This window comes from Scleropages formosus, chromosome 17 (assembly GCF_900964775.1).
Source record: "Scleropages formosus chromosome 17, fSclFor1.1, whole genome shotgun sequence".
In the NCBI taxonomy this organism is placed as follows: Eukaryota; Metazoa; Chordata; class Actinopteri; order Osteoglossiformes; family Osteoglossidae; genus Scleropages; species Scleropages formosus.
The window spans coordinates 6,144,516-6,158,539 of NC_041822.1; positions in this window are offsets into that span (position 1 = coordinate 6,144,516).

Below are 14,024 nucleotides of genomic sequence, written 5' to 3' on the forward strand. Positions count from 1 at the left end.
TAATCTGAGCAAAATGCAAATACATAAGAGCAGGTCTGTGCAGGATTAATATCAAAATCTAGATACAAATGTTCCCCCGAAGGCTGGAACCAACGCATCGAAACAGAAGCATGTGTTTGTCTGCAGCAGTGCACGCATTATCTTGGGCAAGGCTCTTCATATCTTCATAGAATCCCATGTCTGGACTTGACGAGTGGAATGAAGAGCTTTGTTCTGAATTCCAGGTGGGGTGGAAGCTACACCTGCGAGAAAGGAGGTCGACCCCAAGAGGCGTGCCTTCACAAACCCGTTCTTTCAGCTTGCCGATAGCTTTCGAATAATCCTCCCGCAACGTCGAAAAACAAGACAAAGTGACGCGTCGCTTTGACTGGATTATCAGGTGGGGACTGCAGTGATTGGGTTCATGTTAACAGTAAGGTCGCGTTTCATTAAAAATGTCAACACGGCATTTTTCAAGCAACACCTCTGTCGCTCAGCGGAGTTTGCAAAGGTCAACTTGCAGAGCTCATCATTCCTTCATGCTCCGAAACCAGACCGGGCCGTGACCTCGCATGTTGGTCGAGCGTCCTTCACCGCGCAAAGCGTGGAGTAGTTAGTGACCCCGTTCAAGCATCTGCAGGAACGAAACAAAAACATTTGAACCTGTTTCCTTTTATGTGTATTGCTGCGTATCGGGCCTTACTCATCGCTCTTACTCATGGGACTTAAAATTCCTGCGTGATCCGGTTTGTTATTGCTTTCTTACTAACGGACAGTTGCAGAACGAGGACGTTTGCAGGCACCGTAAGATGCTGTTTACGTTGTTTTGGAATCCCGCTATCTGCGTGTTCTCGTTCCAAAGCGGTCAATACACACTACTGTGTGTGGCAGCACGTTTCACTCTGACGGAATACCATGGTGAACTGGAATTATTCAGTGCGGGTCCGGTGTGCTGACTAAAGATTTAAAAAAAAAAAAAACACGTTTTGCAAAAATAGGTCTCGAACGAGGAGGTGAACTTGAAAAATCGAAACCGGAACGTCTCGCGTTTCTCGTGACGGCAGGGCCGCTCAGCTCGGCAGAGCTGTCGGGAAGCTAAAAAGTACGAACGTGCTCCCAGATAAGAATGATGCTTGGCTTGTACTGATGAGCGTCCTACCCAGAAACACCTTGGTATGTCATTCGTTGTGGGGCAGCTGGTAGCGTAATAGTTAGAGCTGCTGCCTTTGGACCAAAGGTTGCAGGTTCAAGCTTTACCTCTAGCTGTAGTACCCTTGAGTAAGGTACTTAGCCTCAGTTGCTCCAGTAAAATTACCCAGATGGTAAAAAAAATTTCTGAGGTTGTAATAATTGTAACCTTAACATTATAAGTTGCTTTGGAGAAAAGTATCAGCTAAATGGAAATATAGATGCTTGATGTTAACGTTCTCATTGCTCATAAAGACAGCTGAGATGCTTTCAGGAAAGAACAGCTTTGTTGTTCTTCTCGGGCCGCAGAACACCGTTGCGTCCAAAGGCTCGCGCACGCGTTGTTAGCCGTCCCCCAAAAACGCAGACGCCGCATGTGAAAAGCACGACGCAGCTTCGCTTCCAAAAGCGCGAAGCTGTGATCATGCAAGAGGAAGGCGTGAAACGCCCCGCAACAGCCCCAGTTTTCTATTTCACGGGAAAAGCCTTAACGTTTCTCGAAAGTGTTAGTAATACTGCCTGGAACGTGCAGGGACACATGGCCCAGTCTGATGAGCCATAACTGTTGATGATGACAGTGGTGACCTCTGACCTGTACAAGGCATTCCTAAACACTTATTATTGCTTCGGTTCATGTTCTGTAACATTTTCAACCGCAGACACTGATTGAAAATGGTAATCCCAAGCAGGCTCGCAGCAAGCTGGAGCCTCACCCAGCAACACAGGGCGCAAGGCTGGGGACATACCTAGGAGAGGACACCAGTCCATCACAAGGTACCCAAAGCAGGACTTGAACCCCAGACCCACCAGAGAGGAGGACCAGGCCAAACCTGCTGTACCACCACACCCTTCAAGCAGATCCCTGCAATTATAACATAAATCCATTAAGCCACAAGAGCACTTCCTTAAAAAGAAGGAGGCAACTGTCAAACACCAACTTTTTAAAAAGATGCAGCAATCTGGCAAAAGCGATATTTCATTTCATTCTGTCTTATTTTATTTTGCCAACTTGCCACACTTCCAGTAACTACGGTTACTGAAAAGTGCGATACAGTTGATATCACTTCCTTTTCTAAGATCCTTGAGGTCTTGTCAAGTGTTTATGAATCCCGTAGACCGATTTGTTGAGGGATGTATGGAACTCATTCAGTTTCTGTACAATAATGTCAAAGAGTTCTTGCACGTACCAACGTTCTTACCCGAAAGGATGTTCAGCCCTTCGTTGATGCCCTGAGCGATGTTGGATAATTTCTGTTAAAAGACACCCGAAGGGTTCATGTCAGTTCACGATAACCACGGGAGATAAATAATTTAACATGTTTTACCATGCCTTTCCTTTTGGATAGAAAAATAATTCCTTGGAGATGGCCTGATGTACAGAAAACAAGGGCGTAACCAAGTATTAGCCGCAAGTACTAAAGTAAAGCCCAGCGTGAAAGTCACGTTTACGGTACTTGTAACGCACCTCGGCAAGCGTTATACCATGTTCTGCAGTAAAACTTTTATTCTTTGCCCATGTACCGGAGAGCAGCATGGAGGTTTAGTGAGTTGTGCCGCTGCTTCCTCGCCGGCTCTAGGCTGTTAGGGCGCAGGTTCGAATCGGGTCCGGTTCGTGCGGAGTCTGCACGTTCTTCCCATGTCTCCGTGGGTTTCCTTCTGCAACCCCAAGACGTGTCCTTGTAGCGATCTGGTGATGCTCGGTTGCCCGCACGTTCGGTTACCCTGCCGTGGCCCGGCATCCTCTAAAGCTTGTACCTTCTGCTCGAGGATTCTGGGACAGGCTCCTGACCAGGACACGCAATTAATGAAAGCACGCATGATTTACTGAATGAGGATGAGAAAGCAGTTTTTACACCAGTATACACACACACACACACACACACACACATCTTCAGAACCACTTGTCCCATACAGGGTCATAGGGGACCGGAGCCTACCCAGCAACTCAGGGCATAAGGCCGGAGGGGGAGGGGACACACCCAGGACGGGACGCCAGTCCGTCGCAAGGCACCCCAAGCGGGACTCGAACCCCAGACCCACTGGAGAGCAGGTCTGCGGTCCAACCCACTGCGCCACCGCACCCCCCTTACACCAGTATAAATGCAGTATTTTTCTTTTGATAACAAGAATCGTAACTCGGCATCTTTGCGTTGTTATCGTACAGCACGTTTTTAAGCCACCGGTGCATCAAATACCGAATACGTAATAAAAGTTATGAAAGCATATTTCGCACCGGAGTCGTTTCGAGGTGATCGTTTCGACGTATTGTTCTCTGCTCATTAAAAAGGTGCATTTCGCAACAGCTCCCGCTGAAACACTTGCTCAAAACGAAAGTGACATTGCTGAATACTTGCTGCTGAGAAACGTACTAATCCATCGCACCTGCCGTAGTGATGCGGAACGATTCCTGGAAAGCAGTGTTTTGCGCTGCGTCTGGCTGCGGCTAGGACGCAAAGGGGTGCGGCCCGTTGCGCAAGGGGCTCATCCAACGTAAGCTCACCTGCGACAGGTACAGTACGTCTCAGGGCAACGATCCTTTGCGCACCGCATGTGATCCCTTGCTAAATTCCCGCGGATGCGAGCTTCTTAGAGGAGCTCAAAGACGGTTACGTTCAGGGTTATCGTCCCAAAGAAAATGACCGGTCGATGATGGTTGCTATTAAAATAAAGAGGGGAAACGAGCCGAGAAGATATTTCATCTATGTTCGTGACAGGGGTTAGTTTACTAAAATCAAAGTACTGTTACGCTGATCTTAGTTTTAGTCACGTTGTGCCAAGGTGTGGTCGCTGTGGTAATACGGTTCATTTGGGGAACAGGACTATGGCCAAGAGACACAAGCTCAGCAGAGCTGTTCTTAAGCCATTGTACACAATATACGAAGAAAATACACACACACATCATCTGCAACCGCTTGTCCCATGTGGGGTCGCGGGGAGCCGGAGCCTAACCCGGCAACACAGGGCGTAAGGCCGGAGGGGGAGGGGACATACCCAGGACGGGACGCCAGTCCATCGCAAGACACCCCAAACGGGACTCGAACCCCAGACCCATAGGAGAGCAGGACCCGATCAAATCTGCTGCGCCGCTGTGCCCTCTCGCAACAAAAAAAAAGACATGCAATATAGAATAAGTACAATGTGCAACACTGAGCTCAAGTTATCACAGGTACTGTAAGTCATCACCTATTTGCGATCATGGCAAGCCAGGATCGAAAGTAAATTTCAGGTCAACGTTGTCTGAACATGTCAGGAATGGGGGGAATCTCGAAGAGATTCTGGTAATCTGCAGCAAACTAGGAAGTGCTCCTTTCCTCGGTGGCCAGTATATAATAACAATAATAATAATAACAATAAGCAAATATATGAAATATATGAAAATACATAGAAAATTGAAACTGAATTGAAAAACAGAAGAGATGTGAGAAGGTGTCCAGCTGATGAGTAGGAGCTCTTTCTTGGCACCATCGTTTCTTGAATGCCAAAGAAATGCTGAAAAAGAAGGGTGTTCATAAAGAGTCATTTCTAGGAGAAAACAAACTTAAAAACAATCTTGATTTGCCGCGAAGAGACCTCTTGACAATCAGTTGGTTAGAAAATTGTTTTATTTTAATGAAACTGGCTGAAAATCACTAATAATCATTAATGGCTATTTTATTCTTGACTGGAATGGAGGTTGTGCGGAGAATAAGGACCATCCTAGGAGGTTTTATTATATAACGTTGGCCTTCTGTGTAGTCCATCCTTGGAGGGGCTAGTGGTTAGGATGCTTGATTTTTGAAGCCATAGCAAGATATTTTCTATTTTGAAACTACATCCTCAGCTAATTTCACCCAGTCACTTAATTTGGTGAATTCTATTGAGCTTTTATCATAATTATTTGTTGCTGAAAGAGATGAGAGAGTCTGGTTGCTGGTCCTTGGGCTCAAATCCCTGTCGTCTGACTTCCTATTTTGAGGAAAAAAACGCAGCCCGCACTTACGGATGAAGGGCAGGCTCTTAACTCTAGAACGGAAACAAACGAAAATCTAACATGGTTGTTGATTTTGGTTTCACACCGGTCACACAAACACAATTAAGGAGCAACGTGCAAATTTAAACGTCGTCGTCACCTGAACGTCGGCCGTCTTCCAAAGAATTTGCAGTGCACATGAAATTAACATGTAAAACTGGTCAGTTCAGAAACTATATCTGCAGTAAACAGGAAACACACACACACACACACACACACACACACACACACAGCATGCAACCGTTTGTCCCAAGCGGGATCGTGGCGAACCGGAGCCTAACCCAGCAACACAGGGTGCAAGGCTGGATGGGGAGGGGACACACCCAGGACGGAATGCCAGTCCATCACAAGGGATCCCAAGAGGGACTCAAACCCCAGACACACCGGAGAGCAGGACCCAGCCAAACCGGCTGCGCCACCGCATCCCCCCCGTATGCAGGGAAGTGGCACGTAAATTCCGGTTTGCAGTTACTTTCCCTAAAAATGCTGAAGATTTCAAACACCGCAGAAGCATCCAATAAGAATTTTTTTTTTTGCTTTAATTATGGTGCCAGCATAACATTTATATGCCAAACTGCATGATAATTTTTAATAAATTCTAATAAATTAATAAAACTTATAATTGCAAAATTTAAAAGAATCGTATTTATATTTTCATTTATTAATTCTATGAACGCTTCTGTCCAGAGATACGTACAGTTCCAGGGATACAAAAATACACTCAGCAACAGACAAAGAATAAGGACGCAAGATCATCAAAGTGCAGCTTGAGCTTTATTTTGCTTATATACTTATTAATCCTTTAAAGTGTAAAGAAAAATAATTTATGTGTACAATTATGGTAGCACTTTGCAAGATTCCTAGACTCTCTGGGGAATAAGGGAGAAGTGGAGATGCAAACTTGTCAAATGCTTTGGACCGGTTAAGGAGAAAAGGACTAAAGAGAGGGAGGCTGGAGACACAGAGCTAATGCAACGAGGCCAGTTTGGGTGAGTGTCCTTTCTAGAAGCCTCTTTAGGAGAGAAGACATGTGGGCAGTTTTCTCAGGAAATGAGTGGGAAATGAAGAGATAAAGAGTTGAAGATGGATTGAGCGTGAGAGAGGGGTAAGTACGGACGACGAGACTTTGCCAGCTGGATTTCATGAGGCCGCTGAACAAAGCGCTCGTGGGGAGCTGGTTGGCGATGCTGATTTCTGCTGAATGAGGCAAAATCGTCAGTGGGGAAGATGGAGCGTGGAGGAGGCAAGGAGAAGAAAAACACATGCAAAAAAGGAAATGCGTTATTCACAGCTGCTGCGGATGCCTTGGGTGTTGAAGAAGCAGAGCGGATGAAGCAGCTCCTCGAAGACCACCCTTTCAGCAGCGCATGCTTTATTGTGGCCGCGTGCGATGTGTGCAGCGGGGCAACGTGGACGGCGCAACTGGAACGGCGAAGACAACGCGGTGTTCAAACAAGGAGAGGCGGGCAGGGAGACGGGGAGAAAGAACAGCCTGTCCAGCTGTTTCTCAGAGGACACCCATCTGCAAACACTTATGGGAAAGAATTTCAAGTGCTCTTCGCGTTACTGTCTCCCTCTAATTATTGTGATATTATTTCCTCTCGTTGCAGCACAGCGGTGCAGCGGGTAGCGCTGCCTCCCTACACTGGATTTTCAGGCATAGGTTAGACTTCGGCTCGGTCCGTCTGGAGTTTGCGTGTCCTCGCTCCGATTTTTTCCAGCACTCCAAAGACATGCCGTTTAAGAGAACTGGTGATGATAAACCGGCTGCACGTGTCTGAATAGGTGGATGAGCGTATGCATGTGGCTCCCCTGCAATGGAGTGGCGTCCTGTCCGGAGTGTACCTCCAGTGATTCTCCACAGGCTCCAGACCACCTCTGATAGTATCTAATACTGAATGAAACTACATTAAACTGAAATGTTGGTACTCTCGAATGTCACCGATAAGATCGGAGGCATTTTTTTGTTTAACTTCCGTTTCTTCCGAAGCTTGCTCTTCCTCAAAACAAAGTAAAAGCGGTCTGGTAACTCATCTTTTTTTGAACTCGTCCCTCTTGTACCACCTGTTCTAGCTGATCTCCCAGGAGGCAAACAACAGATAATTCCTAGAAGCTGTCAGATCGCTTAGATATTGCATGTAGGACCGTTACGGAGATCGGCGACGCCGGCCGAGGCGCCCCTACCCTTTGTTTCATAACGAACTTCTCTTCCGAAAAACATTCGCTAAGCTCCGCAATTAATTGTTGCCCAAGTCCTACGACGGGAACGTTTAATGAAGAAATAACATCAATACAGTAGAAAGGAATAACCCATGATGAGCAAGATTGTTACCCTATAAGCTCGCTCGCAAGCCGACTGCAGGGCAACTGGGAAATGAACCTTCTCTTCAGAATCTCAGTCTCCTGGGGTTTTACAGACATGTGCCTCAACATTACAGAGTAGCTGCATATTTATACACTATTTGTCCCGTAACAGCCTTGTTTTGCATATTACGTAGCACCTCCTGTGAGTGACACAGAGCTCGCACCGACTTGATTAAAGTGCCGATTCTTTCAGATTAAATCTGTGCACTCTGGGAGGGAAGTTTCTGTACTGACTTCCGGTTCTGATCACCTTTCCTAGAGCCGCTGTTTGGCCGACAGAAAATGCGTACATTTAGCTGATGCCTTTCTCCAAAGGGACTTACAATGTTAGGTTTGCAATCATTTACCCATTTATACAGCAGGGTAATTTTACTGGAGCAATTCAAGGTAAGCACCTTGCTCAAGGGTACTGCAGCCGGAAGTGGAGGGTACATCATTTTCTTGATTTAAATTACTTTGATTGAGTGCTGTGCCCTGTCATTCCTTGCCATAAAAAGGTCCCCGTGATGTGAAAGTAGTTATTTTAACCCAGATTGTCACATGTTAGATCGGTCTATCTAGTCTAGATCTACGCGGCAGTTGTGGGTCAGGCCTGTTTCCAGGTAGAAGAAGGAAGTCCTAGTCAAGCAGTTATCTCAGAACACAGAGGTTTTTGGCACCCTATTGCCACATCCAGTGTGGGTTTTTCGCCTTGAGAGGGAACTGCAGATACCTTCTCTCCCTCTGGTGCACCTGAGGCTATAAACCTGCATGCAGCCCCCACACTTACTCATAGTCCTTTAGAGCACTGCTGTGAAGCCAACAGAGTACCCATATTCTCCATAATTTATTACAAAGCAATTTTCATTTTAAGCCAATTGTAAGTGAACCTGAGAAGGAAGTTGGATAACCAATAAACGAGTAAAGTGGCTGGAAATAATATTAGAAATCAGCATCTCGGAATATAATAAAAGAGACAGAAGGAAACTTGAAACGGCACAAAGGGCCACAGACAGAATCGTTGAGAAGGAGCTCAGTTTTGGGTCCCCAGACTGCTGTACGGGGACTGGGTGATGTCACTGAAAATCGTTGTCATTATCTTGAAAACAACAATTACGCAAAATTCCAGCTCACATGGCAAAGGATACCACAAATGCAGCACAACAAAAGATGACAGATTTTTTTGGTTTTAGATGCAGCACAGGGTCGCAAGAGCACGGACGGAGACGGTACGCTGAGAAACGGTAGATATGACCACAGTGGGCGAGCGCTCGCGGTCAAAAGGTAATATATCGCTGCTATGATCTTACAGCACTTTCTAATCGCTTCCAGAAGGGTGTCCACATATTTCATAATTCTATGGAGCTTTCATGCAAATGAAATGTGGGAGAAATTTCAACACTTCAGCAATCCACATGTTTACGGAGGGAACTTCAGGTGTCGACCACAACATTAAAATACACGTCTTTGCCAAATAAGTCAGAGTATATAGTGTGTGTAACGGAACGTCGTCAAGAAAGGAGTCCCGAGCTGTGATTTAACGAGAATAGTTAGGGAGAAATCGGTTCTTTGTCAAAGGTGTCTTGGATTACTGTGTGAATCCCGGTCCGATAAACTTGCATCTCATCACATTCGCAGAGATGTGTCAAAGCGCCCGGAGGCGCTTTGCATGTAAAGCACAGTTGTGACGTCCCTGAGAACATCTTACGAAGGAACGAGGCGGATTCTGCGGATGAGCTTGAACTTTGAATTGTATCATAGTATAATTTGGTTATTTTAAGTTTGTGGGGGGTGCACTTGCAGTTTTTGCCAGCAGGTATGGAGCCAATCCATGGTGGTTTGAGTTTGTGAAGGTGCTGCATTTGAAGGTGTGTATGGAGCTGTGGTTTAACTGGGGTGGCTGAGTTTGTGGACTTGCGGTATTCGTTGAAGGTGAAGGGCATCCAACGTGTGTGTGGAAGGGGGTGGGTCTGGGACGCCAGACTCCAATGCTGAGCCTTCCGGACGTCTCATGGGCCTAATTCAACGAAAGACCGACGAAGGGAGGTGCCCGCTTGACAACCTCAATGAAATACTCACGTTGGTACCCTGGGGTTGTGTTGGTTAGGGAAGGAAGTTAAGCTTCTTGATCTTGAGTCATGGAGATGTATGATGGTAATGTTGGATGTTGTTTTCGGAGGCTTCGTGGTGAAGTCGGTTGGACTGAGTCCCTGTGTACAGCCGTTGTAATATACTCTTGGGGTGTAACATCTTGTCCTGTGTATCTTGAATGAAGATTTGATCTTTGTATTGTGTGTACGGGGGCAAGCTTCACAAATTTGTATTTCAGTAGTAACCCCTGGAACACTGCATATTTGTGCACGTCCTACTTCTCAGCGCTACGAGCACGTGCCGAGTTTTCATTTGCACGGTGGCACGAAGCTTTAAAGAGGCTCCTGTTTTGATCTTACATAATAAGGGAGTGATCTGGAGTCATATAAACACATGTCGTGGCCACAATTCACAAAAGTGCAGCTGAAGAATTTATTTTTGGTCCCGAATCAGATCATTGGCTTTATCTGCGCCTATTCTGGCCATGCCGATGTGGGTAATGTTTGCACATGCGGTGTGTCCTTCAGCATGTTACGGAACGACAAAGTCAATAATTCAGATGTGTATCTCGTGGAAGAAATTTGACATGACTCAAACAAAGGACTCAGGATAGGAGAGACTCTCTTACTTTATTACACCCCAGCCGGAGGGACAGTCCCCTGTGCCAGAGTCTAGGGAGTCTCCCCGAGCATCCAATACACACATATTACAAAGCTGTAGAAACGCACGCTACATAAAGCATATGATAACATGTCTCATCGACTTTCTTTCCGCATCATCAACGTTTCTCAGCTCATCTCGGCGTTACTTCTAATTTGTCACTTTTTTACTACGTTTCCTATAGGCTACAGTAAGGTATGCGCATCGTATAGCAGGCACCCTAACCCTTTCAGCATATCTCTAAACCTGTCAACATTATTCACTTTATTGTTTTTTCAGTCCCAGCATCTGGTCGTCTGGTCAGTGTCTCTTTACCCCTTGGAGTTGGGCATGCAGTTTCGGTACATTCCTGCTTCTCACACAATGCGCTTCCTGCAGCAGTTACAGGACACCCCACTTGTACATTTAACGCATACCATTCTTTCTGCTCAATTTTCTTATGTTTTCTCACGATCTTGGCCCGGTGGCTTGCGGCGTTGCGGTTGGAGCATCTGCCTTCGGCTCCAAAGGCTGCCGGTTGGATTGCCGCCTCGGGCGAGGTGCTTGCCCTGCAATTGCTCCAGTACATTTGTATGGCTGCGTGCCTGGGTACCCAGTTGCGGGCCTGCGATGGACTGGTGTCCTGTCCAGGTTGTGCCTTCAGCCTTGTGCCTGTTGTCTCTGGGATAGGCTCTGGCTCTCCGCAACTCTGTTTGGGACAAGTGGTTGTTGAAGTTGGTTGGTCGGTTATCTCAGCCTAGTGCGTGTAACAGCTGTGCAGCGACATGTGTGAGAAAGTACATAAAGCCCACGTGCGTCGTCAAGGTGTGCTCACCCCCTCTGTGCTTAGAGCTCTTCCCTTTGTCTTCCTTTTTTTGCTAAATGCCCCCCTTTCACACAATGTGCTGTACATCTTGAGCAGCCTGACAGCCCTGTTCGCAGCACAAAGCCCTCATCGTAGAGCACCTTACATACATAATCCATCTGTGCTTCAAAAGGAATATGTTCCCTTTACCAAATGATGCAACAAATTAATAAGACATAAACGGTGTAATAAGGCATCAAAATGGTCATATTCGTAGTGACATTCATGATTGAAGAAGACTTACAAAGGTGTGACCCGGTATTGTGAGAGAGACAAAAAGCAGTGTCACTTCAGATCAGCTCGGTGGGTCACGCTTAGGGTTGGCAAAGAGCTTAGTGCACAACGCAGAAAATTAAATGCTGTAAATAAGTTTAACCTTTAGTGGTGGGGTTTGGCCTGTGCCTGCTCTCTGGTGGGTCTGGGGTTCGAGTCCTGCTTAGGGTGCCTTGTGATGGACTGGCATTCTGTCCTCGATGTGTCCCCTCCACCCTTGTGCCCTGTGTTGCCAGGTTAGGCTCTGGTTTGCCAAGACCCTGCTTGGGAGAAGTGGTTTCAGACTGTGTGTGTATAGCTGGCTTCATAAGCGCATCAAAAACATTCTGCGGAACATTCTCCGCTTCCCAGCCTTGACTCATAACTTTGCCTGTATTCAGTCCTCTTCTTATTACCGAATTGTTTCTTTTCTAAATCCGTTTTCACTTCATTCACGGCAGATTCTCTTGGAACATCTCCATTTGCGGATGAAACTGTCCTCCTCCCGCCTTTTCTGTTTTTTTACACCTCTCCTGACTCCATGCATCCCTGCAACATTTACTTTTCTTTCTTAATCCCACCCCGTTTTCCCCTTTCCCTTCCACATACTGTATATTCTCGGACATGCGGTGAACCCGGCCGTCTGTTGCTTTCCTGGCGATAACTTGTGTGATTTCGAACGGTAAAACGGCATTCCCAATAAATTCACACGCCAAAAATGTCAAGATTTCGAGAGCTGGCAGACACAATTCTCTTTTAACCGCCTACCTACAATTTTGCGTGGCTATTTTTTCAGGGCTGCACGTATCCCTGATGACGCTCGCGTCGCAGTTCGTAGGCTGCCGTCCATTGCTCACTTCTGCTGAAACCACACCTGTGTCTGAACTCCTCCGCGAGACGACATATTTCTCTGCTCTCAGGTTATGGTCAGGGAAGCGGGAGACACCTTGTCTTTAACCGTCATTCCACATCTACTTCGATTTGCACCAGGACACATAATCTACCCTGCCGATAAATATCGTCATAACAGAAGATGCATCGATTACATTGATCTGAAATGGTTTCAGTCATCATTACTTCTTCAGCTTTTGCATAAATGCTGCTGATTCATCACCAACCTCAGCATGATGCAACTTGTTTTCACTAGAATACACCTGCCTCTGGCATCAACAGGCCCGAGCATGTCCTCCAAGGGCACATTTCTAAATTTTCTTCCCGTATCCTCATCAAACATCTCGGCCTCCGCCGCTTCCTTGCTGTGTCACCACTTGAGCTGCTCGCACTTCCTCCAAGTTGAAGAACCAGAATCAGTCGCTCACGAAAGGTCACTTTGTTGGCCACCGGCCTCTTTGTCTTATTACCAGAAGTGACCACTTCACTTGTAACCGTATTCCTGTTATACTGTAGTATTTATGGGTATCCGAAAAAGAAAGGAATCTGTCATGTGTAATTTTGTTTCCCACATGAGCCTTTCCTCATTGTTCTCACTCTATATACCGTTTTAGCATTCCTGTAAATTCCCTTCAGAGCTGTGCAACGGCTTCCTTCTGTGTCGCCGCAATTTGAGGAAATTGGCAGGGAACAGCTCTGTACGCCGAGGAAGGCTCCCAACAGTCTAGGAAAATTAGTCTAGGAAAAATTAGAGCCATTTCAAGCAATTTTCACGCTTTATTTGTCATATGAAAAGTCATTCGGGATAGGAAGAGGAGCCTTTCTGCATATTTAACGAACAAACAATACGTGTTGCGCAAAGCGCGTCTTGTGGATTTTCATTTATTTTTTTTAACTTTTCTAGAGTTAAAACTGCCGTAAAGAGTCGCGTCACTTTATGTTGACTGAAGAGCTGGACATTTGTTTCAGTGTTTTCGCAGGGCGCTGGGCGACTGTACGCCATTGGTGCTCAACGCTTGGATGTGCGGGTCTTTTTTTCCTTTTTTTCCCCCAGCACTGTGACTATACCCTTGGGTGTTGTTCTATCTGCCAGGAGTTACCCTGTTGGCGCAGAGAGTCCTAATGCTCCATGTGTCACGTCCACACCCGCGCCTTAATTGACAGCACTTGACACCAGTCAAGCACCTGACTAACCACTCACCTTTAAAAGACCCTCCTCAGCTCCCGTACACTCGCAGAATCTCATTTGAGACAACCGTCCTCTTGCCCTATGTCCTGCTCTTCCTCATCCCTTGTTTCCAGTATCCGTTCTCCGGTTTTTGACCCTTCGCTTCGTCCCCTGACCCCGTCCTTGGATCCTTGCTCTCACTCTGACCGCCGATCGACCGACCCTTCGCCTGACCCCTTGATTCCAGACGAACGATCCTGCACTTGGGTCCAGCCGTCCCGGCGTCCTTGGTTCCGCGTGACACCATGACTGAGATACCCCATTTCTCAACATCCTCAGCTACTGTGGGTGTTTGAAAAGATCTGGACTTCAGACCCACAGATGTCCATCTTGTCCTCGGTGATGTCTGTGCATCTTATCCCCTTCCAGGCTTTGGGTGCAGTTACACTCTGTTCCTTGCGCGCATGTAATGTGGCCGTGATGAGCGATTCCCTCTTCTCGGGAGAGGCAGCTGAGCGCTAGAGAGGAGGGACAGTGAGCAGCATGTGTGGGCTTCTCAGAAATTCTGCAGCTTATGTTCAGCTCTTCTGTTTTCATTA